Raw genomic sequence first — 25,745 nt, forward strand, 5'->3', positions numbered from 1 at the left:
CAGCTCAAGGATCCGACTTCGGTGGGGGTGGGGGGGGTTGGGGGGGCCACCCTCCGGCGGGGCGAGCCGCTCTGAGCACCGCGAGCGCCCGGCGCGGCCGCCGGCCGGCGCCCTTAACCCTTGGGTGCGCGCATCCCGGGGCTCGGCAGCCCCCCGAGGAGGCGGGCGCGTTTCCCCGAGACCCGCTCGGGATCGGGGTTGGCGGGGGGGTCGGGGTGGGGGGGACGCGGGGCGGGAGCGGTGACCGGGGCCGGAGGGGACAGTTCTTCCAGGTTTGGGAAAGGGGCGGGGAGCTAAAGCGATGAGGTAATTGGAGCGGTGACCGGTCGGTCCTCGCGCGCCTCCCCGGGTCCCTGCATCGAGTTGTGAAGGCACAGGCTGGGCGCGACTCAGGCACCCTGGAGGGACTCTCCGAGGGGTGCCGGGCTGCAAACCGGAGCTCGTGAAATCCCCTCTGGGGAAGGAGAGGTGGGCCGGTTCCGATCCCGACGTTCACTTCGTCCGGGGCGTGCGGAGAAGCCTCTAAGGGCTGACTCCGACCTTCACGCACGTTAACCCTCAAACCGATTTAGCCACGGCGTTTTGGAACCCAGCCCACCGAGCCACGGAGATCGCCTTGGCGTGCAACTCAGGAAAGTTTTAAGGGTCCTGCCCCCAACCCCCCGTCTGCACGTGCACCCTCACCTTTCCCGCCTGTGAAAGCTGATGACCACCCTGCTCTCCTTTCTCTTTCTGCAGGTCCGGAAATCTGCTTGGAGCACGAACTACCCAACTCGAGCCTGGGTAGACGACCCGCGCACTCCTCTCGCCGCTAATTCGGGATCATTAATTTCATCGGAAATGAGGTAACCAGTGTAGGAGATAGAGAAAGCAAACCGAGCATCAGATGGCAGTTCTCGTGAATCCGCGCGGTAAGAACTTCCTCTGGACTCAATTTTTTTAAGTGCGGTTCTCAGCTCCTCGCCACCCGTCCCTCCGTGGGTACCACCGCCAGGCATTAGCTGGAAGGGAAGGACTCTTCTTTGGACGGGTGGTACCTGGCCAACAGGTGTGCCACCTGGAGGAGGAGAAGGCACGGCCATGCTACAGGGAGTTCAGTGCGGCGGCGTTCTCCTGGCTGCAGATAATTCTGGAAGGCCGGTAGGTGTCGGGCAACATTTGACCTTTTTCAGGTGCTTCGACCAAATGTCTAGAAATAGGATCCCTCCACGTAAGTTTCTCTCTGGAAGTCTCCACTTGACTGCAAGTTGTATTTGAGAAATCTTTTGGCTTAATTTACTTATGATCTAACCGTTAGTCACCAACTGAAGCAGGATGCAGAATCACCAAGAGAAATGTGTCAACTTTTAAACAACTGTATTGTAGAGCCGAGGTGCTGCCGAAATAAAAGTAAGCATCCTAACTAGGAAGGTGTAGTGCCCTGGAAATATTTGTTTCTCACATTTTGAAATACCATGCACATATACATGGCTATTTTAAAAGAACTACTACTGTTTACTCGTTTTTACAACTTTTTTTTTTTTTTTTTTTCATTTAAAAATCAATGATGGTTACAGTTTAAAGCCCGGGTTGGTCTAAAGTGACATTGTTGGTCTCATTACAGCCTCTAGTGGACAATTAAAATCAGTTTCCTGAAAAGGCTCTGCCTGGCGTTGTGTTCGTTGACAAGCATTATCAAGGTGAAGGTTAATAACCGGGTAATAATATCTTTTCTCCGGAATTGGCAGACCCGGTTTCTGAAAGGAGTAGAAGCTGTTGGCTCTGCACGGAAAATACCTATGCTTTGTGAGGCAGGTATTATTATTACTAGCCTGTGAATAAACAGAGAACTTCTACTCTTCATTTCAGATTCAGACAGCTTTCATAAAAAAATAAATTCATCTAAAATATTTTTATAACAGAAAATATTGGTTGCCATGTTTTTGGCTTAACTGAGATGCTTTCATTCCAACTCCTAATCTGCAGATTGTCCAATCCACCTCCACTCTATTTTTAGACATCTTACATTTAGACAATTTGGGGTAAAAAAAAAAAAAAAAAAACAGCTAATACTTCCATTATTACTCCGATGCAAGCAGTTATTATAATAACCTTAGACAAATTAAAACACATAATTCAGATTACAGTTAGTCAATTAATTTAAATGTTCCCTCAAGGAAGCTAAATATGTTTATTACCCAAACAGTAAGAACAATTAATAAGAACTGTGTCATTTACTTACTTAGCCATTAAGGTTAAAACCATAATCTGCCATTAAAATCTGTAACTATTTCTTCCTGCAAGGTCCAACATAAACATAATACTCACAATATAGTTTCATTACCTTTAGTACTAAAATGTATTTACAGATGGCAAAATATGAAACGTACAATCACAACTGGCCCTGATTTCTTTAAAAACAATACCTTCTCCAGCAAATAAAAACTCAGTGAAAGAAGGGTTTTCGAGAAGCCAGTAAGCAACTCTGTAGTACTATGCTTCTATTCATAAACCTGGTACTACATTCACGCCAGCATGAGTTGAACTTTGCAATTAAAGGAGATTGAAAAATAAGGCCTGCTGAGCCTTCTTCCTCCTGATCTGTGTTCTGCATTGCTTGAACACTCATATCTGCTTCACTGTTAGGATAATGTCTCCTTTTAAAGGTTTAAAATGCCGTACCAAGTATATTTTATATCATATAATTACATATCACATCATGCTTCTGAAAGCATAGTCTTCAGAGCAGCATCTGGAAGCTTTTTAGACATTCAGAGAGTTCCACCCCAGACCTACTGAATCGCGGTGTAACCAACATCCCCACCTCACCCCAACCCCCCACCCCACAGTGATTCCTGAGTACATTACCCTGTCTACACTCCAGGGCTCTGTCTAGATGAATTTGTTCACATATGTGGATTCTTCAATGTATTCCTTTTTATTCCCTTCGCTTTTATTACTTTGCACTTTTCAAATGAAAAATCATTAACATTGTATGCTGTGGTCAAACAGTACTGCATTTCAGAAGGGCCCTGAGTTATGCACAAATCTGCATCATCATTGCCAAGGGAACACTCTGTAAGGAATATACCAGGGTCTTGGACATGGAGGTTTTCTTCACGGCAGCAGAGGGAGCACAAGAGTGCTTAATAAAGCAAGTGTACAGGCCCTCCAAATCGCAAGGGCTTTTTAATTGTAGAATATGTCTTCATGGGAAGTAGCCTCTTACACAGTTCAAAGACAAAGCAAACACAAAGGGCTCAGCAGCTTGTAACAACTAAATAATAGAACGGATTGGAAGATAAATAGTCAGTAGCATATAGATAGATATAATTATTTACAGTTTAAGACTTGAATTCTTAAAGTGGGCCTCAGTAGTCATACTTGAGAAAGATGCCTTATCTTTTCTGCCGTGAAAAATAAAGATACATAACACGGAGTAAGGCAATTGAGAGTCACTCCTGTTTCTGAGAGTCATCTTAGGGGGTTATCCTGTATGTTTGCAGTGGGGTAGATTTAAGTTTCAATTTTATCAATGTAGCTTTTCATACTTTTTACAGCCCTTCCACATTGCATCTTCCAGTGCTTCTGGGAGATGGATGAGACAGGCTATAAAGCTCAGCCTCTAAAAAGTTTTGGGACTGGCTCATGCCTGAACAGTATTGAGTTGTTTAATGATGAACAAGTCATTAACTTGTTACTAATGAACAAGTCAGTAACCCACTGACTTGTTAATCATAGAGGTTGAAGACCCAGCAACATGTTCTTTATAGTTTTTAAGATTTTTCAAAGTTATTAGATAGTAAATATTTTATAAATGAATATTTAAATGAGAAACTTATGAACAGAGGCAGTCTTCATTCTCAAGCTATATTTTTATGTGTTTATCACTTATTTACCAGCAGCCATTCATTTTGCATTTACAATAACTAGGCCCTGAGACTATAAAGATGAGTAAGACATTTCCGTCTGCAAGGAGCTCATAGCAAAACACTTATCTTTTGAAAAATGTCTATTTTTACCTATGATGAAACTTAAAAGATTCATAGTTGATTGTTCCAGTACCTCTCAGAATCAGTATATTGATCAGACTTCCAAACACGAGGCTCAAATGCTAGGATCATTGAAAATTTGGTTGGGGGTAAGGCAATTGTGTAAATCATCAGCTAAAGTTATTTATAAAGCTAATATTAATATTTCAATTTGTAAAACAACCAAAATATAAAGATACAGCATATATTTTATCTGATATCCTTGCCTATCCAAAAAAAAAAAAAAAAAACACAGTAAATTTAAATGGTCAGCATTTAATAATTTATATATTTTTCTTAAAAAATTCTTAAAAAGAATTTCCTCCAGGCTAAAGAAAGATCTGCCAAATTTCAACCTGCAGCAATTTGTTACAGTTGTGTGATAACCCCCCCCCAAAGTTAGTGGAAACATTGACAGTTCTTTAACCATGATATTATAAGGAGAGTGGTAGCCTATATCTATCATTTAAAAATCTGAGCAAACCATAGCGTGCTTACAAAACCAATATGCTTTCCTTGGTCTGCACTTCCAAATAAAGCTGAGAGACCAGAAAAGTAAAATAAACTAAAAACAAAAGTGAAAACCACTCACACAATAGACTCTGAGGTCAACTCACCACACCCAAACTGAAGTCACTGGGCTCTGCTCTTGGCATGGAGACTCTTAAAGGACATGCTTCTGAATCAGCTTTCTTGACCCTCCACCAAACTGTAGCAGCACAGGCTTCTGGGTAATGAAAGTAACATCAGCAATAGTCAAGAGTGAAATTAAAATCGTTGTGTTTAAACATCTGCTGACAGTTTATGACTTAATATAATAGTACACATAGTAGGCAATTTTAAATAAGATTCTGTCTACAATGAAAACAAAAACAAGTGCTTTAGCATAGGTCTGTACTGTCCCATATGATTATTAAGCACTTGAGATGGGCTGTAATTATAAAATATACCTTGGATTTTAAAGACTTAGAACATGTACATACATATACATGCACATATATACACATAAATTAATATAGTATCTCAATTTTTATATTGATTAAATGTTAAAATGAAAATATTCTACTATATTAGGTTAAACTAAAATATTGTTCAAATTAACTTACCTGTTTCTTTTTACTTTTTAATGTGACTACTATAAGATTTACAATGACATGTGTCCATTATGTTTCTAGTGGACAGCACTGGTAAAGACAGTGGGGCTGGGGAGGTGTAGGAATTAGTTCTAAAAACCATAATTGGAGACCTTATTGCAGTAGTGTAGTAGGTAATTTGGTTACTTTTCTACCTTCCTGAGTTCCCCCCTTGCAGTGTATAGCACTGACCTTGAAAAGTGAGTGTTAGTCACTCAGTCATGTCTGACTCTTTGCGACCCCATGGACTGTAGCCTGCCAGGCTCCCCTGTCCATGGAACTCTCCAGGCAAGAATACTGGAGTGGGTTGCCAGTCCCTTCTCCAGAGGATCTTCCTGACCCAGGGATTGAACCCAGGTCTCCTGCATTGCTGGCAGATTCTTTACCAACTGAGTCACCTGGGAAGCCCAACATGGACTTTTACCCCTTATTAAAATGATCTCTGAGAGTAAGCTGTTGGTAAAGGCATAATCTTGCTGGTAGATATGCTATGGGCCAGCAAAACAAATTTGTTAGGCTTTATGTTAGACTAAAAATTTGTTAAGAGTCAGTCTCTCAGGGCGGGGTAGGGACCGGCCTCAGATACTTTGCCACCCTGGGAAGCTGATGGAAAACTTGTTCTGTTTTAGAAAGCGCATGCTTTCTGGAGTGACAGCTGAGTGGTTGAGGGCGACATCTTTTAATAAGAAATGGCTTTAGACGTGGATAGTGAAAAGTGTACACTTTCTGCTTCACTAGAAAACAAAGCCAAAAGGAAATCTGTGTTGTTGTTTTTTTTAACAATTTCTAATATATTTAGTACAATATGACATGTCAAAAGGAAATGAGATGAATTTTAACCATTACCATTGATTTTGCAAGCAAGACCTAGATACATTTTCATCAATATAACTATTATCAACATTGAATGTACTGCAGTGACTTATGAAATAACAGAATTTGTGGTTTTATGCATCTCTAGAATATAGCTCTTCTTACATGAAATTAAAATGAACAACATTTTAAGGCTCAGAATCAGTGACTTGAACTTTGCTCAGTATTGGCCAGGAGCATTTGGAAATCTATTAAAAGCACGTCATTAACAACTTGGCATTTTGTTTCCTCAAAAGAAATACATTTTCCAAATTAAAACCAAAGCCCAAAGCCACCACCATTGTTTACACTTAAGATAGAGGCAGTTAAAAAATAAATAAATAAAGATAGAGGCAGTTGATGGGTTATGAGGGTAAAGCTTGGGGTGCCTTCAAACTAAGATCAGGGATAACAATAGCCATCAAATTGTTATTCTGACTTCAAGACATTAAAATACACAGCTATAAGCTCTCACCATGCCTTTGCTTTTGTTGAGTCGGTTTCGGCTAGGAAAAGCTGATCCAAATGCAGGTCAGAGTTTAAGACAGTTATTTTATGAGGAATTTACCAAGTTTATCCCAAAGAGGAAGAGTCAGAGAAAAATGCATTGGCAAACTTGGCCTTTTGACATAAACAACTAGAGGAAACTCCGTGTCAGGATTTCAGCAGGGTTTGTCAGGCATTTTGTTATTTGCAGAAGCCCTGTGCCTCAGGGCCGCTCCACAGTTGAACTGCTGGGTAACTTTGGGGAGCTCTCGAGACTGATGACTGAAGATCCAAATTTGCTTTGTGTGCCCGCACTGACATGGAGCGACTGCTCCTGCTATCCATGCTCTCCGACCGAGCAGACCAATAGCACTCAGGCTTCAACTGTAAATTACAAACAATCACTTTTTAAGTACAAAATGAATGCACAGAAGGGAAGACCCTGTCAGCTAGAATGCGAGTAAATCAAGTAGAAAAAGACAAACGGTTCACTCACACCACTTACAGCCAGATTCTTATTCTGCTAGCCATACTGTCACGGGAGAGCTTTTCTTTTTTTTGTCAGATAAAAAGAGAAATTAATACCCCCATTGTAATTCTAATCAACACGCCAGCCATCAACGGAAGCATCTCCTCTGAAAGCCGATCAGGCTTCAAGGTGATGCTTCCCAACCCCTCCCCCTACCTCTGGTTTAAAACTTGTAGCTGAAATACCAATAGTAAGACCATGTGACCCCAGCGCTCCCAGCGCCAGCTTTTCTGCAGTCAATTTCATAATGACTTCGCCCCGCCTCTCAGCTCAGCACTTCCTTCCCCCTCACTCCTCTCGCCCCCACCCCCAGCAATGAATCATCGCGCATTTAAAGAGACTTAGATGACCCAGCGTGAACTTTACTGGCATCCTGTACATTCTTATGCCAAAAAAGGGAGCTGCTCTGTGGCAGAAACCTCGCCAGATCCCGGTGCTGATCTGAGAGGCAGCGAGCTTGGGAGCTTATCTAGGAAGATCAGTGAGGAGTTAATTTTCCTAGATCCTGGTGGTGATTCAGAATTGCCTATCTCAGTTCACGATCAGGTTTTTAAGAACCCAGTTCAGCTCTCTGTGCAGAAAGGAATATATCAGAGAAAAAAATGTTGGCACATCTCCTTTATGCAATCAGGACAGAGGAATTTATACCACATCAGCCTTTTGATTTCTTCAGATCTGGCTGAGGGCGGGGTTTCCACATTTGTGCTTTGGCAAATGTGTCCAAGAACGAACTCCGCCTTAGAGATGCTCCTAATGTTCTTTCAGGTTACTGTGTGCTGATTTGTGCATTTATCAAAACCAGAAACATCTCTGCCCCTTCCTTTCTTTAATACCATTTCTTAGTAATAGAGATTAAGCAGACAATCTGGGCCTTGCTTTTAGAGACTCTTCACCCTACTTAAGGCGTAAAGGGTGGATCGCCGAAATAACATTGTGCTTTTCCATATACTTTCTCCCTACCTGGGAAGTCCTTTGCAGGGCAATTTTATTCCCATCCTCCAGGATCCAGCTTAAGCACCAACATTTCTGCGAAGTCTTTCCTGATTATCACAAGAGTTTGTGGCTCTGCCCAACGTGTGAGTCAGCGAAGTGCTATTTTCTTATTCTTTTTATTTATACAGTTTTTTTTTTAACTCTGACAGAAAAGAAAAAAATCAGGGCCGTAAGCACAGATGGAAAGACTCTCCTAAATGAGAGCGTCTCTTATCTAATATTTCCTGTTACTCCCAAACCCGTCTGACCTCCACTTACAATTTCACATGTCACTGTTTTCCTTTGATTGCTCCGTCTTTGTGGCACCCCAACTAGTGGGTTCTCCTTGAGAGTTCCCATTGTTGTGGGTTGAATTGTGTTCCCCGAGAGATACATCTAGTCCTCAGTGCAGTGAGTGTGGCTTTATTTGGAAATAGAGTCTCTGCACATAGGTGGCGCTAGTGGTAAAAAACCCACCTACAATGCAGAAGACACCAGAGATGCTGGTTCCATCCCTGGGTTGGGAAGATCCGCTGGAGGAGGGCATGGCAACCTACTCCAGTATGCTTGCCTGGAGAATCCCATGGACAGAGGAGCCTGGTGGGCTACAGCCCATAGGGTCCCAAAGAGTCGGACACGACTGAAGTGATTTAGCATGCACAGATGTAATTAGTTGAGATAAAGTCTTACTGGATTAGGGTGGACCCTACGTCCAATATGACTACTGTCCTCCTAAGAACAGGAATCACAGAAGAGACACGGGAGCGGGGGAGCAGGCCCCATGAAGACAGAGGCAGACTCGTGCTCTGCTGCCCTCAGCCAAAGAAAGCCAAGAATGCCCAGCAATCACGGAGAGCTAGAAGAAGCAAGGGAAGATTCTTCCTTAAAGCCTCAGAGGGAGCAGGGCCCTGCTGACATCTTGACGTTAGGCTTCTGGTCTCCAGAACCATGGGAGAATAAATTTCTCTTGTTTGAAGCCAACCAGTCTTTTTTTTTTTTTTACCATAGCCCCAGGAAATTCAGACGCCGTTTCTACAAGAGCTATGGCAACAGATGTGTTGCATTCTTCTTTCTTGTCTGTATTTACATAGATGGCCCACTATCTTTCCTGTATAGATACACATCGGTCATCAGTTCTGGATGTGTGTTTGGTCTTTTAGCCATGACCACAACAATAAACAAAAGTTGTAGTGGAATTGGAAAGCTGGCAAGAGAGTTCTAGAACTACCTCCCCATCCTCCCAGAAACACCTGGCTTCTGGCCCAGGCACAGAGGTTGCAGAAGTCTGAGATAGACCTATCTCCTCCCACACTGGGCCACAGCTCAAAGGTCTTCCCAGCGCTCCTCGGCTCCCTCTACTGGTTCCAGGGTGCCACAGCAGCTCTCCTCTTGAGAAGTGGCATTTCAGGAACTTCCCTGGTGGTCCAGTGGCTAAGCCTCTGCACTCCCAATGCAGGAGACCTGGGTTCCATTCCTGGTCAAGGAACTAGATCCCGCATGCTGCAATTAAGAGTTCACATGCAGCATCTAAAGATCCTGCATGCCACAACGAAGATGGGAGATCCTGTGTGCGGCACTAAGACCCACGGCAGCCAAATAAATATTTTAAAAATAAATAGATAAAACTTTAAAAGAAAAAGAAGTGGTATTTCTATGTGTGGAGTAGGGGTGAGGAAAATACTAAAAAAACAATTAATTGTTTGGCACGGAGGAGGAAATACAACCCCCAAAACTGCTGCCCTTTTTGTAAACTGTTCATTTGAGTCTTATAAAAGTGCTTAGGAAAAACTCAGTCTTTCTGAGTCCCATCTTTCAAAAAGCATACCCGGAAGCTCATTGGTTTCAAGAGGCTTCCCCAGAAGGTGGAGGGAGGCCTTCCGCCGGAGCCTAGAATCCCCAGGTGTCTGTTCTCAGAGTCTCCATGAGACGGATGATCCAGTCCTCGCACACTCATCTCAGCAAGTGGCAGCTCCGTCCTTCCAAGGGCCCAGGCCAAGAAGCACCCTGACTCCTCTCTTTCTTTCACACCCCCACATCCAATCTGCCCCCCAATCCAATTTTTACCCTCTAAAAATGTATCCGGAATCTGACCATTTCTCATCACCTGAGCTGCTGCCGCTGGAGCGGAACCACCACCACCCTTCAATCAGGATATTTCAGACTGAACTCCTAAATCCTCTCTCTCCTTCCACCGTGTCTGTCTCAGGCCTGACTCGGGCGTCTGCGTGAGGTCATGCCACAGCTCTGCTCGGAAGCGTGTGAAATGTCACTCTTCCACCTGGAGTCAAGGTCAGAGTCCTCCCATGACCTCCAAGGTCGCACACCGTGGGGATGCCCTCTGTCTTTCAGATCCCCTGCCTCTCTCTCTCCTCCTGGGTCCCACAGCTCCGGCCCCAAACAAGCCAGGTGCTCCCTTGCCTCCGGGCCTTTTCTACTTGCTGGTCCTTTGGCTTGGAATGCTTTTCCCTGAATATCCACATGGCTCACTCCATCACTTTCTTCAGCTTTTTTGCTTAGGAAATTAAAAACCTCCCAGCAAAGCCTGCTCTGACCACCCTACTTAAAACTGTACCCCTGACTTTCCTGATCCACTTTGTTCTGCTCTGTTATTCCATCATTGTATTACCTTAGAACATTCTGAGTCATTTCCTTTATTTATTTTTTGTTGAGAGCAGAGGTTTTATCTGTTGTATTCACAGATAAACCCCAAATGTCTAGAACAGTCCTTGGCACATGACAGCCACCCGCTAGAGATTTATCAACCATTTAAATGAATTAATGAGTCAGTAATATTTTTCAGGACCTACTATGTGCAGAGTTTTAAGTTCTAACACAATGATTCCCTCATTAGAAGCTAATCCAAAACCAATGCATTGTGTCCACATGTTCTATTTACTTGATCTTTGACTTAATTATATCTGGTACACCTATTAAGACTGAGTCAAAAAGAGCTGAATTCATATTCAGGCTCAGATTTGTGAAGGACTTTTTAAAAACAAAATTTGAAACCAGAATGGAAGACAATGTACAAACCTGACAGCAAGTATTGAGGAAAAACAGCAAAAGCATAGCAACAGCTTTCAATAATAATAATTGTTAAAAGCTACCGTTTATCAAGCTGTTATTCTGTGCCAGGCAACATGGTGAGAGCTTGGCAGATGTCATTCCATCTAAATCCCCACTGCAGTCCGGTGAGGTTGAAATCATGCTTCCCATTTCTGAGATGGTTAAACTGAGGCTGGCAGTTTAAAGGACCTGCCCAATGTCCAAGCTCACCCAGCACTGGTTTCAAGGTAGCAAGCTATCCACTTACACAGCCTGAGAGTTTTTAACAAGTCATTATCTGAATGATATAGGCCAAGTGGAGTCGTAACACTGCATTGTAATTATTTTGGCTAAAGCAACATTTTTAGTACTACTCTCTATTAGATTTTATTTTTGAATGAATAATATATGTCCCAGAAATTAAAACTAGTGATGCTTATTGAGGACTGAATATTCCTACATAAGCCAAGTGGCTTCAAAGCAACCTAACTGGTTTCCCAACTTAGCAAACTATACTCCAGCTTACGATTTTCATCCACGCTGCTACATGCCTGCCATGACTCTCACTTGAAGTCCATGGTCACATTCTGAGGACCCTTTCCTCTCAGAAATTTTGTCTGGAATCTGACACATCCCATCACAGTAAGGTCTAAATAGATTGTAAGGGGCCCACATGAGTTTACAAGCCTAACTGAAGAATTTAATTTCCTTTCAGTTGACCTGTGCTTGACTTCTCTTGTTCTACTCTTGAACTTCCCAAAGGCCGCTGTCACCAGAACTCAAGGCCAGGATCTGAAAGTAACCTGGCCACACAAAGGCATGTAAAACACTACCACCCGTTCACAGACTCACTCCACTTTATATTTGTGGGAAACGATCCTAGAAGCTGAAATACTTTCAGAGTTCAACAGTCTGGGAAATTTAAAAGAGGGAGGAAAAAAGCCCTTCATCCAAAGATCTGAGGACAGAACTCTGCTCTTTGAGGATGGGAGGAGGTAAGAAGACCCTATTCATGGCTGCAGAAGAGGAAAAGAGCCCCACAAGGAAACTACCAACAGATGGTAAATACATTTTTAATTCTTCTGTCATACTGTGTGGACTTGTACACATTTGTCCTGCTGTGTTAGGCTCCCGAAATAGCTAGCCATGGAATTGCAGAACAGTTCGGCTGCAATTTGAGATTTAGGAAACCATGCTGGCTGACAAAACAGGAAGGGCTCATGGTAGGATGGAGTGGATTTGCTCCCAGTTTGCAGCTCTTCCATGTGGCATCCGCAATAGTTCTGAGTGCAGGAAGAGTCTCTCACATGTCAGGTCTCATTGATGACGTTTTAAAACATACTATTTCAAATTGTCCTCCGAGCTCTACTTAACCATTATTAAACACTGACATGATCCACTTGGTAACTCCCAAAGGTTAAAAGGAGTGCAATCCATTTATTTGTGGATTCCGAGTCTTCCAGGGAACATCACAAACACATATGGCAGCCTGGAGCCCTAAACCTAGCCTTTCTCATACTTTCTGTTGTGACCTCATGTTCCCATAGAACAGCATGGGAATTCTAATGCCAGAAAAAGGACCAAATATGATAATGGATTTCTCTGAAAGGAACCTAGGGAGATAGGATGTTAAAGCATATTCGATTGACTCTGCATCTAAAAAGTGACCTGAGATGGGTACTGGGAAATGAGTTAGGTTCCCAATCCCAACACCATCTCTCAGTGCATTAGCAAGAAAGAAAAAGTGGATGTGGAATAATGGGGAGAGGGTGAGCTATTACTTGATCATGGTCTAGAAATATAACTTAGACAATTACTAGACCTGGAAGGATCCTTACAGAATCTAGTTCAATTTTTTTTTCTTTCATTTTATAGACAGGAATCTCCGCCAAAGAGTTGCAGGAAATTGGCAGAGATTATACTGGTTGGTGGCAAATTCAGTTCTGGAACCCAAGACATCTATCTCTCAGTTCAATGTGTATTCTGTTTTAGCACCCACGGACATTTCCGTGATAAGCAAAGTCCAATTCTAGAAGACCTTTCTCATAGTAATCTTCCCTCTTGAGTTCTTGTAAGAGGATAGAATCTCTCTGACTCGTCTGCGAATGTTTGTAGATATTCTTTATAGCTAAGGTTTCAAGTTTAAATATTTTGGGTTAATTTTTGTTCTAAGCCCCTGGGGACTGTGTTTAGATTATATAGTTATCACACAATTTGGCCCAGCTGGGATCCTCTTTTCATAAAATAGCAAGGAAGACTGGTACATAGGGATTAAGAAGCATTGGCAAAAGAGAACAGTCTTAATACAATAACTTCCCACTCTGAGCCTTTCTGGCCTAAGAATTCTCCTGGCCTTAACTGAAGAGAGGGGTGTGCGTGTGTGCTAAGTCGCTTCAGTCGTGTCTGATGCTTTGCAACCTCATAGACTGTAGCCCGCCAGGCTCCTCTGCCCACGGAATTCTCCAGGCAAGATTACTGGAGTGGGTTGCTATGCTCTCCTCCAAGGGAATCTTCCTGACCCGGGGATCACACCCATCTCTCACATCTCCTGCACTGGCAGGCGGGTTCTTTACTGATAGCACTGGAAGAGAGGGGTAGGTAGGAGCGAAAAGGGATTTTTATCTTCTTAGTGAAAAGAGTTATACCAACACAGTTCAGAACCTCTCAATTTGTTGAAATCTTGATTTTGCTTAGTTTAAGTTTATATAATACTAATTATATCCTTGTTTAGAATGACCTATACATCCATAGATCATTTTTTCCAGTGGGTACGTATGTTTGCTAACAAAAACTATTCTCAATCAACTATTGTAAAAAATGTTATTTTTTGCTATTTTTTTTAAGAAAGTTAATCAGTAATTCATGGCTACTTTAGCAATAAAGTCTCCTAAATTTTGCATTTTTATTCAGCCTTTTAATTTATTGTTCCTGCATGTGATTTTGGCAATGTTTTATTTTATTTTATTTTTTGGCAATGTTTTCTTCTATTTTTATGGTGGAGAAATATTGGCATTCTTTGCTTTGAGAATCAATTTGACCCTTTTGACTACTCTGGCTAATTTTACTGGCTCTCTCCATTGCCTGGTTACAGATCTGTGGGTTGGGGGGAGGGTAGAATTATCTTAAGTGAATTATTTCTAGGAAAGCAGTAATGAAGGCACACTTCAGGTTATTTCATTCTTGTGATCCAAATTTGATTATCTAGCTGATATCACTGGGGACACTTGCAGCTTTAATAATTACATCTCAAGGCCTAAAGAAAAAAAGAAGAAAAATTACATTTACTACATATTCACATGCAGCCTTTCAGAGAGTTACCATCCGAAATCCTGTTTGGCTGCTTTAAAAAAAAAAAAAAAAGATTGATATCAAGATTCTGCTTTAAGAGTTCAAGCTCAGTTGACACTTTGTTCTTTCAAAAAAAAAACAACAAACCAAAAGCTAGATTTGAACAACTGTTTTGGTAGAAGTGTTTAGTATTGCTTGTCTGAAAGAGTGAAAAACCTAAGCTATTGATTTTACCTTTCCTTTTGGAGGACAGTTTTAGGATTTTTTTGCCCCTAGAAAGTTTTGAGGCTCTGATTCATGTTGAAAGTGCCTTGTTCCATTATAAACCAACACAGCTTTGAAGCTGTCTCCACTTCTAGGTCAAGGGCTCTCCCTGTGGCCAGATGCCAGTTTTATCCTTGGACTCTCATGATCCTCAGAAATAAATCAACTTTCCAGTAAAATCCTGTGACTGCTCTGTTTCACATAAAAGTGTGCAGCCTGGGTCTGTGATATTATTTTGCATTTTAGGTGGAGAAGAAGGGAAAGAAAACATTCGTTATTGCTGAGAGACAACTCCAAGCGGAGTGATAATTATGGATATAAGGGCAGCTGGGTACCATACTCACTCTCCTGGCAGCATCTCAAACCCCAAAGCTTATTATTGATGTCGAAACAAACATACAGATGACTGTGAAGTGTTCTAATCCACATGTGGCAGGGTCAATACAGTCCATGAGTTAAAAAAGCACTGAGTAGGTTGCCTTTTAGGTAAAAATTTCTTCCTTGTGGCAAGAAAAAAAGAATGAATTACTACTATACATAGCAATACAGATGAATCTCGCAATGTTGAAAAATAAAAGAGGCTACACATGAAATGAGGTCTCCTGTATTGTTCCACTTGTATAAAGTTCAAAATCATACAAGACTAATCTATCATGTTAGAACTAAATATATTGTTTACTTTTGATGAGGGAAAGGACTGTGCCAGATAGGGGGCATGAAAGTGCTTCCAGGAGGCCAGAAAATTCTATTTCTTGACCCGGCTGATGGACCCAGAGGTGGGTTCACTTTGTGATAATCCATTAAGCCATATACCTGTGATCTGGGTGGGTTTTACTATAAGAATGATTTACTTCAATTTAAAAGTTTAAAAATAATATTCTCATTGGGAAAGACAAATTTAAGAAGTATTAGAAAAGCATTCTGCTAATTAAACATTGGATATTTATATTTATAGAGGAAAAATAGACAATTCAAATGAGCTAAAGGAAAAAAATGCGCAAAACTTCAGTGTAGGGCAATGGGAACACTCCTACCCTGCTGCAGGGAGTATTCATTGCTACTGCTGCATTTGGCATTATCTATTAAAGATATACATATCTGGTGACCCAGATTCCCACCCCTGGGTGTATATGCAACAGAAATACGTGCATGTGAGCACCAAAAGAATAGCAACTCCATTCATAATGGCCCCAAACTGAAAACAAGTTGTCTACCAACAGTAGAGTAGATAAAGTGTGGTATTAATATATCCAACCTTAGAATACCATACAGCCTTTTAAAAGGAATGAACCATAGTATCCTTAGCATAAATGAAGCTGAGAAACCTAATGTTAAAACATAGACGTTTTTTTAAAAAAAAAGGCATATGTTTCCATTTAAAGTCCAAAAAATAGGAAAAGATAAATATGTGAAAGTATCAATACACACTTAGGTGGAAAAACTAAAGAAAAGGAAAAAAGAAGTTATCATAAAAGTAAGGGCGTTGCGGAGAGGGTGGGTTGTGAGTGGGAAGGGGTGGATGGACAGCCCCTGGGCCATATTCTATTTCTTGATTTGAGTAATGGTTATGTGAGGGCTCACATAATAAAAATTTATGAAATTATACTTTTATATATCATGTATTTTCTCTGATGTATATTTCACAATAAAAATGGAATAAAAATCACATGAAACCCAATTACTCAGAGATAGTTATCAATTTAACACTTTGATATGTATATTTTCTAGACCTTCCTTAATGCAATAGGTACATCTTACCCACATGACTTTGTAGCCTTTAATTTTTGTTTTCTTTAATGATAGGATCTCCCAAAAGAAACTCCTGGGTTTTTTTGTTTTCAATTTCCATTTAATTTTAACTAAGAGTAAATATCATACAAGCCTTATGCCCCTCTGGAAGGCTAAAGCCATGGAGTGGTTTTCAGGAAATTAGGTTGCTTTAACCTAAGCTACAGTGATTCATAAACCAATCTGCAGGATTTTGCCATAGCTCATGGGAGACTTACTTCTCTGTTAATAATGCTGCAGCTTCAAAAGAGAAAAGCCTCTTTCCACCTCTTCAGTGTGCCGCCTCTTCAAAAGGAAAGGCCAGGCAGTGAGGGGAAAGGCCAGTATGGGAGTGGTCAGGAGGCCTGAGGGGAGGAGGAGGTCACCCTAAAATGTATTCTAATACTCATTATGCTGATCCTGACCTAGGAAACATTATAAAGTACTGAAATCGAACAAAAAATCATCCTGGTGCTTTAAAAAAAAAAGTTGTTCCGTTGCTCTCCTTGCCCCAAGGGCAGCCCAAGTTTTCTTCCCTCTGCCTGGAACACGCTACTCCTCCCAGTCGCCTGGTCAGCAAGCATCCTCCACTGTTGTCCTTTACCCTTTTCATCATCTGCATATTTCACCCTCCTCAACATTACATGGTTGAAGAAACCTTCTGTAACCACCCAAGCAACAGCCTCATGGCACCCTGAACCTACCACATCATAGCACTGGTCACCATATTTTGAAACTGCCTATTTTCTCATCCACAAATACGCTGCTGATCTATAAGCTTCACACGTGCAGGACATGCATGTCCTTCATGCACGCATGTCTGTTTCACCATCGTAACTGCCAGCTCTAGTGCATATTAGCACCCAATAAATACAGTCATTGAATGGGTGGAAAACAGTTGTGAAATGAGATGGGGTGTGAGCTGGGATTTAAATTAGGCTCTCCCAACTTACTTCACCCATTAAACACAAATGGCTTCAAAGAGTCCAGTCAAACCAATGCAGGATGGTGTGAAGCTTTAAATTCTACAATGGCTTTATTTCAAATACTTACTGGTGAAAGAATCTACTGGCCAATGAAGTAGACCCAAGAGGTGTGGGGTTGGTTCTTGGGTCAGGAAGATCCCCTGGAGAAGGAAATGGCAACCCACTCCAGTATTCTTGCCTGGAAAATTTCATGAACAGAGGAGTCTGCAGACTACACTCCATGGGGTCGCGCAGAGTCGGACACAACTGAGCACACATACACATACACCAGTAATAGCAGTTTGTATCTTTTTTTATATTTTGGGAAGCAGTTTCACAAGTCTTACACAATTCCAACAATAAACCCTCCAACATGAACTGGGAAGCTATTAATGTAATCATTTTATAGATGGGAAAACTGAGAGAGCTTAAGTAACTAGCTTCATATTAAAAGATTATTTTTCAGTCTAAGCCAGGAACAGTAGGCAAGAATACACAGAAGAACTATACAAAAAAGATCTTAATGACCCGGATAACCATGATGGTGTGATCATTCACCTAGAGCCAGACATCCTGGAGTCCGAAGTTAAGGGGGCCTTAGGAAGCATCACTACAAACAAAGCTAGTGGAGGTGATGGAATTCCAGCTGAGATATTTCAAATCCTAAAACATGATGCTGTTAAAGTGCTGCACTCAATATGCCAGCAAATTTGGAAAACTCAGCAGTGGCCACAGGACTGGAAAAGGTCAATTTTCATTCCAATCCCAAAGAAAAACAATGCCAATGAATATTCAAGATACCACACAATTACACTCATCTCACACTGTAGCAAAGTAATGCTCAAAATTCTCCAAGCGAGGCTGCAGCAGTACATGAATCAAGAACTTCCAGATGTTCAAGCTGGATTAGGAAAAGGCAAAGGAACCAGAGATCAAATTGCCAACATCTCTTGGATCATAGAAAAAGCAAGAGAGCTCCAGAAAAACATCTGCTTTATTGACTATGCCAAAGCCTTTGACTGTGTAGGTCACAACAAACTGTGGAAAATTCTTCAAGAGATGGGAATACCAGACCACCTTACTGTCTCCTGAGAAATCTGTATGCAGGTCAAGAAGCAACACGTAGAACTGGACATGGACCAACAGACTGGTTCCAAATAGGGAAAGAAGTACATCAAGGCTGTATATTGTCACCCTGACTATTTATATGCAGAGTACATCACACAAAATGATGGGCTGGATGAATCACAAGCTGGAATCACGATTGCCCGGAGAAGTATCAGTAACCTAAGATATGCAGATAACACCACCCTTATGGCAGAAAGCAAAGAACTAAAGAGCCTCTTGATGAAAGTGAAAGAGGAGAGTGAAAAACCTGGCTTAAAACTCAGCATTCAGAAAACGAAGATCATGGCATATGGTCCCATCATTTCATGGCAAATAGATGGGGAAACAATGGAAACAGTGAGAGACTATTTTTTGGGCTCCAGAATCACTGCAGATGGTGACTGCAGCCATGAAATTAAAAGATGCTTGCTCCTTGGAAGAAAAGCTATGACAAACCTAGACAGCATATTAAAAAGCAGAGACATTACTTTAACAATAAAGGTCCATCTAGTCAAAGCTATGTTTTTTCCAGTAGTCATGTATGGATGTGAGAGTTGGACCGTAAAGAAAGCTGAGCACCGAAAAATTGATGTTTTTGAACTGTGGTGTTGGAGAAGACTCTAGAGAGTCCCTTGGACTGCAAGGAGATCAAACCAGTCTATCCTAAAGGAAATCAGTCCTGAATATTCATTGGAAGGACTGATGCTGAAGCTGAAACTCCAATACTCTGGCCACCTGATGCGAAGAACTGACTTACTGGAAAAGACCTTGATGCAGGGAAAGATTGAAGGCAGGAGGAAAAGGGGGCAACAGAGGATGACATGGTTGGATGGCATCACCGACTCAATGGACATGAATTTGAATAAACTCCAGGAGTTGGTGATGGACAGGGAAGCCTGGCGTGCTGCAGTCCATGGGGTCTCAAAGAGTTGGACACGACTGAGTGACTGAACTGAACTGAAGCTAGGAACTGGTAACCCCTTAGAGCTGGAAGTGTATACCACAAAGAGACATGTTTTTAGGCAGTAGGGACATGAAATAAATATGTGACACCATTCTAATTTTTTTATCTTATAGTAGATATTTCCTTTTTTAAAGCATTAATTTTTTAGCTTTATTTTTATCACAAAACTAGCACATTTGATGTAGAAAAAAGAGCACAAATAAGAAAATCAAAATCACTTATGATCACATTAGGTAGAATATCTATCATTACACCGTTTTAATAACTGACTACATATTCAGTCTGGAGCTTCGCTAGAGTGAGAACTCCCCTCCCACACTCTCCTCTTTCCACCCACCCCCGACTCTGTTCTTTATCTTCAAATTCTTCTGAGCTATTCATGCCCATTTGCTCTTTTATTTGAATTTGAGAATTAGGTTTTACTAAAACTCTGTTGGGATTTTTATTGGATTTGCATTCCTTTTATAGATTAATTGGAGTAGAACTGAAAATTTTACTATCTTGGTTCCTGTCTTTCATAAACACAGTATATTTCTCCATTAATTTATGTCTATTTTAATGTCTTTTTAAAAATATGGAAAGCTTCAGAAATTTGCATGTCATTTTTGCACAGGGACTGTGTTCATCTTCTCTGTACTGTTCCAACTTTAGTATATGTGTTGTCGAAGCGAGCATTCAGACAAATTTTTCTTTTAATGGTTGGATTATATTAGGAGGGAAAAGTAACATATTCTTCATTTTCTTTATGAGACCGAAAAGGAGATTAATCTGAACTAGTTATTTCTGTCAAACATAAAAGCATTTAGTTGTGTGCTAAAAATGGAGGAAATATTTCTCACTATGTTATCTTGCACCTTCTATCATCTAAATGGAAGGTTTTTTTTAAAAAAATTATTTATGTTTTCTTTGGGCTAAAAGGGAGGAAACATTTTATTTATTTTTGTGTGTGTCGGATTTTTTAAAATTTTGTTTATTTTTTAATTGGTGGAATATTGCTTTACAATTTTGTGTTGGTTTCTGCCCTAAAGTAACACGAATCAGTCACAAACTGTATATATATCCCTTCCCTCCTGAGCCTCCCTCTCCTCCCCCAATATTTCTGTATATCTTTTACTTTGGCTGCGCTGGGTCTTCCTTGTGGTGCGTGGGCTGTAGAACTCTTAGGCTTCAGTAGTTGTTAAGCGAGGGTCGCCCTGAGGCATGTGAGATCTTAGTTCCCTGACTAGGGATCTAACCTGAGTCCCTGCATTGGAAGACAGATTCCCACCAGGGAAGTCCCAAAGTGGAAATTCTTTGGTGGTCTTGACAGAGACCTGCAGCCAGACAAAGGGGTTGGGACGACAGCGGAAAAGGAAAGGAAAGGAAAAGATGGGCAGACGTGACTTGGAGGAGGACTGGCGAAATGGGTGGAGAACAGTGGGGTGGGCGGAAGAAAGTGGGGAGGAGAAAACGACAGCAAGTGTGGATTCTCTGAGTTCTGCTATTCTAGAAAACCAGCAGCATCCCGTGGGATCTTGTTAGAAATTCAGAATACTGGCCCCAACTCAGATTTACCCAATCAGAATCTTCATTTTAACAAGATCCCCAGGTAATTCTTAGGCACAGTCAAGTTCCAGAAGCTCTCAGTTGCCCCCAGCCAATCTGAGCCAGTCCTGATCAATGTCATCAGCCTTGGCCCTATTAATAGACAAAACTGGTTTGGTTGCCTAGAGACCTGGAAATCTGGTTCCTCCTGTAGCCTCTGCATCTCAGAGTGCTCCTACCGCTTTGGCCAAAGCCGTGTGACTCCAGTTGGCCTCAGTTTCTCTGCTAGCGTGTCAGTTCTCTGCAGGGATTGGATCCTGGCCGGGACCCCAGTTTTCCTCAGCGCCGTCCTCACGTTCCACCAGAGGTTTGCACTGCCCCTTCCTCTGGGACGCAGGGTGTGATTTTCTACTCTCTTCTCAGCTTCTGCTGGGGACCCGCTGTGCCTGGCCCGATCACCTGGAACTGTGCCTGATTCTGAATACTGTCACCTGGACTTCTTCCAGAACTGTGTTCTGCTGGCACAGAGTTCACACTCAGATATCCAAGTAGCCTGGCTCAATCTGACTTAGTCACGGCCTTTGACCGCTGCACACCAGTCTGCCTCGCTGCCTCCTGGGGACAGGCTAGCTTCTGAAGACACACTCTGTCCCCTCTGTCCCCCCGAATCTTGGCTTCTTCCCCCTTCCCAGGGCCTGAGCTGATGCGGTCTCAGCCTGCCTTACACACAAATGTCTCCTACTAAAGAGAAGGAGGCCAGCATAGAGCGAGGGCAGCAGGACTTAGGCCCTTCTCTCTCTCTGCATCTATGATGCTGGGACTTCACGGCCCTGCTTGTGTGTGTAGACCGTAAGATGCCAAGCACTACCCTTGGAGCCCTTGAGGTAAAAGATATCCTAAGAGTCTTGGAAGACTACTGACTACAAAGGGGCCCAGCTGTTTTGTGCAACTTGTAGTTTTGGCTCCTTTCTCCAAGGTGGAGAAAAATCTTTGTGGCCTAACTTACTTTATGAAAGTGAAAGTGAAAGTCGCTCAGTCGTGTCAGACTCTTTGTGACCGCATGGACTATACAGGCCATGGAATTCTCCAGGCCAGAATACTAGAGTGGGTAGCCTTTCCCTTCTCCAGGGGATCTTCCCAATCCAGGGATTGAACCCAGGTCTCCCACACTGTAGGCAGATTCTCTGCCAACTGAGCTACGAGGGAAGCCAACTTACTTTATAAATACAGGCTAATGCATACAGAAGCTCAATCATTTCTCTGGTTCCCAGACAACCATTTCACTTTGACCTATGGTGTTACACCTCCTGCCCTGCTCAGTCTGTGGGGGAGCATTACACACAGCGTATCACATCTGCTCCTGTGTTTTAAGCCAGCACAAAATGACATGAAGTTCACGACAGTCAGGTTGGCCATCAGCTAGAGAGGCCAATTTTTATTACTCTCTGCTAATTCATAACAAAGCGCTGACTTTATCTTTAAGATTGTTGCATCATTTCTATTCCTAAGAATGATTCTTATGGTGATTTAAGAAAAAAAAAAAAAAAAAAGATGATGAGAAGGAAGAAAGAAAACAAGAAGTGTGGCGGCACCCACAGCAGCTAAGGAATGGTGTGGGTGTTGTTTCCATTATTTACATACATAACACTTTCACAAGAATCCAAATGTCTTACAAAAGAAAATACAAATTGCAGGAAAGACGCGATAACACAGCAAGACACAAAGAAAACAATTATCCAGAGGAAGATTTAAATTTGGCATCAATCGTTTGCAGCAAAAGAATGGATAAGTATCCACTGCCTTCTTGCACATAGCAAGGTAGGCATGTAGTGGCATTTGCCATGGTCCAAAAGGAAGTTCCATGTAAAATAGAAGGAAATACATGCTATATAATGTAGTCACTCCAAGTTTCTAAAGTTGCATGGCAATCTCATTAAATCAGCAGGGGTACGTAAATACATGGTTTTCCAAAGACACTCTTGGCCAAGCAAAATCAAAGGTCCAGGAAGAAGTTACTCAAGATTAGCAAGAGTGTTTGGATAGGAAATAGAACATACACAAGCATGAACCATTCACTGGATCATTCTAAAGGTCCAGGTTTTCTCAGGACAGACTTTATTGATAAGTCATGAAGAAGCTGTATTTGAAGTTAGTCTAAAAAAACCCAGTTTTGACGGACAGCGTGAAAACTCTCCTTTAGTGGCTTTCAGTTCTATGCCTGATGTTATGTCATTCTTTGAACAGGGTTCCAACCAACCATTTAAACTTTTGGCAATGGGGAAACCTGGTACGGGGGTGGGTGGGGGGGCGGGCAGGAAATACTCTCAGGAAAAATGTCTAAAATGTTGCAGAGGCTTAAAAAGGGATAAGTAGACAAAACAACACATCACTACTAGTATAGTATGTGCAGTTACATTCAAACCACTCAAAATTACAATGTCATTTGTCTTCTTTGTATCTCTTTTGTTTTCACAAGTCACATGGCAAAATCAACAAATACTACATCATCCCTCTGAGGATTCAGCTGGGGAAAAAGCACCGGTTAGCTCATCTCTAGAGTAGCTATTATTAGCTTGCTTCAATTCTCTCATACGATTCGTACTCATGCTTATTAAGCTGCTTGTTTGCGTCCTTTGTCATATTCCTCTATGATTATGACTCCAGCTATGCAGTGCACTCTAGCGCAGCCCAGAGGTACCCATTTCCACAGGTTTTTCCAAAACCGATGTAAGCTCCATAGTTTTCAAAAGGTTATTCGCTGGAAAAAACATGCAAAGTCATATTTGCACCTGATGTTGAACTTTCCTATACATAATATTAGGGACTTCCCTGGCAGTCCAGTGGGTAAGACTCCATGCTTCCATTGCGGGGGGCGTGGGTTCGATCCCTGGTGGGGCAACTAAGATCCCACATGCTGCACAATGTGGCCAAAAAATAAACAAATGAAAATAAGTGTATAGAAAATATTACTGTCCCTGTACTGGATTGTATATTCAGTGTTACCCTTACCTCCCCCCAATCCATGATCACTCAGAACCTGTGAATATGACCTTGTTTGGAAATAAAAGTCTTTGTCAATGTAACCACATTAAGATGATGTCATACTAGATTAGTGTGGGCCCTAAACCCAGTGACTGGTATCCTTATAAGAAGGTCCTTCAGAGATGTAGACATGCAGGAAGACCATCATGTGAAGACAGAGGCAGAGACTGAAGTGACGTAGCTGCAAGTCAAAGACTGCCATTAACCCTCAGAAGCTAGGAGAGCAGCTCAATACAGGTTCTAGTCTGAGTCTTTGGTGGGGGGATGTGGCCTTGGTGACACTGATTTTGGACTCCTAGTCTCCAGAAACAGTGAGATATAAATTTCTCTTGTTTATACCAGGGGTCCCCAACCTCCTGGATCTGAATGTCTGATGATCTGAAGTGGAGCTGATATAATAATAATAATAGAAATAAAGTGCACAATAAATGCAATGTGCTTGAATCATCCCCAAACCATCTCCCCCCACCCCTGATCCATTGAATCATCCCAAAACCATCTTCCCCCAACCCCTGATCCATAGAAAAACTGTCTTCCATGAAACCGGTTCCTGGTACCAAAAAGCTGGGGACTGCCCAACCTTTAAAACACCCAGTTTGTGGTATTTTGTCATGGTAACCCTAGAAATCTCCAGATTATGAAAGTGAATACTTCAAATTACATAAAGACTTGATATTAACTTTCCCTTAGATGATGAAACCAGGGGAAGAAAAGGCTACTTGTCATGGTGACATGGCAAGTCTGAACCAAAGATGGGATTAGAAACTGGTCATTCTAGGATCACAAGGCAGGTAGAACTGTAGACGAATGAAAGTTTCAGCTAATGCACTATGACACTGATACCACATTTAAAAGTGAGGTATAAGACCTCCATGTGCAAAATTTGCAAGGGAGGTTATCAAAATCTGATCACATGGCTTTCAAACCCTCACATAAATATAAAGTACATAAAAAATGAAAACTAGAGATTAAAGATAAGAGTTGTTTTGTATAGAGTAGTCTGTGTGCTGGGTGTCCTCCCCCCACCAACTTCTCTAAATCTTCAGGGGCAAAGAAAATGTGAGTAGTTCCTCTGGATCAAATGTGGGTCACCCACAGAAGAATGCAAGCATGGGGTTATCTTGCATCATTTCTAGAGGATCATTTGGATGAACAAAAAAGTTGGAGTTGATAACAGATTCCTGGAGTCCCAGGAAATCTGGGTAAGTAAGTGATCAGCCATATTAAGATGGATCCATGTGTTTGCAGGGAAATCTTGGTGAGAGAACCCTACCCTGGAGCATCTCCAAAAAATTCATACAAACCAACAGGAGAGGCAACTTTATATACCTGTGAAGATCAAAGAACTATAACACCAGATCTTCACCAGAGGACCAGACAAGTAAGAACTTTCCTGCCCCACCTTCTCCTTCTCCTCCCAGTATTCTAACTAGAGAAAAGTGTGCAGTCGCCTTCTACAAACTGCAAGGGGCAGGGATGTGGAAAAGAAAGGGAACACAGGTTTCTCTCCTAACCCAACTGTAGCTCTTTGTAGGAGGTTGAGCTGGGGATGGGAGAAACCTGTCGATGTTTTTTGTTTTTTGTTTTTTATTTTAACTGTGACATGAATCCAGACATGTTAGTTACTGACCAATGGATATATTACCTGGAAGTAACTGGAAGAATAAAAATTTGCTCTAAATTTCAAACCCAAGAGCTGAGAAAGTGCTAACTCTGTGGAATAAATTTGAAGTGTTGCTTTATGATTGATTACATCCTATGAGTCATGCTAGTTCAGTGTAACAGTTACATAACCAT

The 25,745-nt window shown here is 41.8% G+C and overlaps 1 protein-coding gene, 1 long non-coding RNA gene and 1 other non-coding gene across 5 annotated transcripts in view; 1 reads left to right on the forward strand and 2 right to left on the reverse strand.

The window, feature by feature from the left end:
- ATXN1 (ataxin 1) overlaps window positions 1–1,407 on the reverse strand; it is a 404,850-nt gene extending 403,443 nt beyond the window's left edge. For both annotated transcript variants that reach the window (XM_043449232.1, XM_043449225.1), the window contains exon 1: window positions 685–1,407. The gene's annotated coding sequence lies outside the window, so the exon portion shown is untranslated. The remainder of the gene's footprint in view (window positions 1–684) is intronic.
- LOC122429081 lies at window positions 1,028–25,556 on the forward strand. Of its 2 annotated transcripts, none has more exons than XR_006265922.1 (4): window positions 1,028–1,140; window positions 10,189–10,271; window positions 11,743–12,088; window positions 25,197–25,556. It is a non-coding gene; the product is annotated as an uncharacterized LOC122429081 (long non-coding RNA). The 2 variants fall into 2 exon arrangements; XR_006265921.1 differs by lacking the exon at window positions 25,197–25,556 and adding an exon at window positions 12,903–13,894.
- Window positions 19,951–20,057, reverse strand: LOC122430193. Its single transcript, XR_006266273.1, has one exon. It is a non-coding gene; the product is annotated as a U6 spliceosomal RNA (small nuclear RNA).
- Window positions 25,557–25,745: the final 189 nt, after the last annotated feature.

This window comes from Cervus canadensis, chromosome 28, assembly GCF_019320065.1.
Source record: "Cervus canadensis isolate Bull #8, Minnesota chromosome 28, ASM1932006v1, whole genome shotgun sequence".
NCBI lineage: Eukaryota > Metazoa > Chordata > Mammalia > Artiodactyla > Cervidae > Cervus > Cervus canadensis.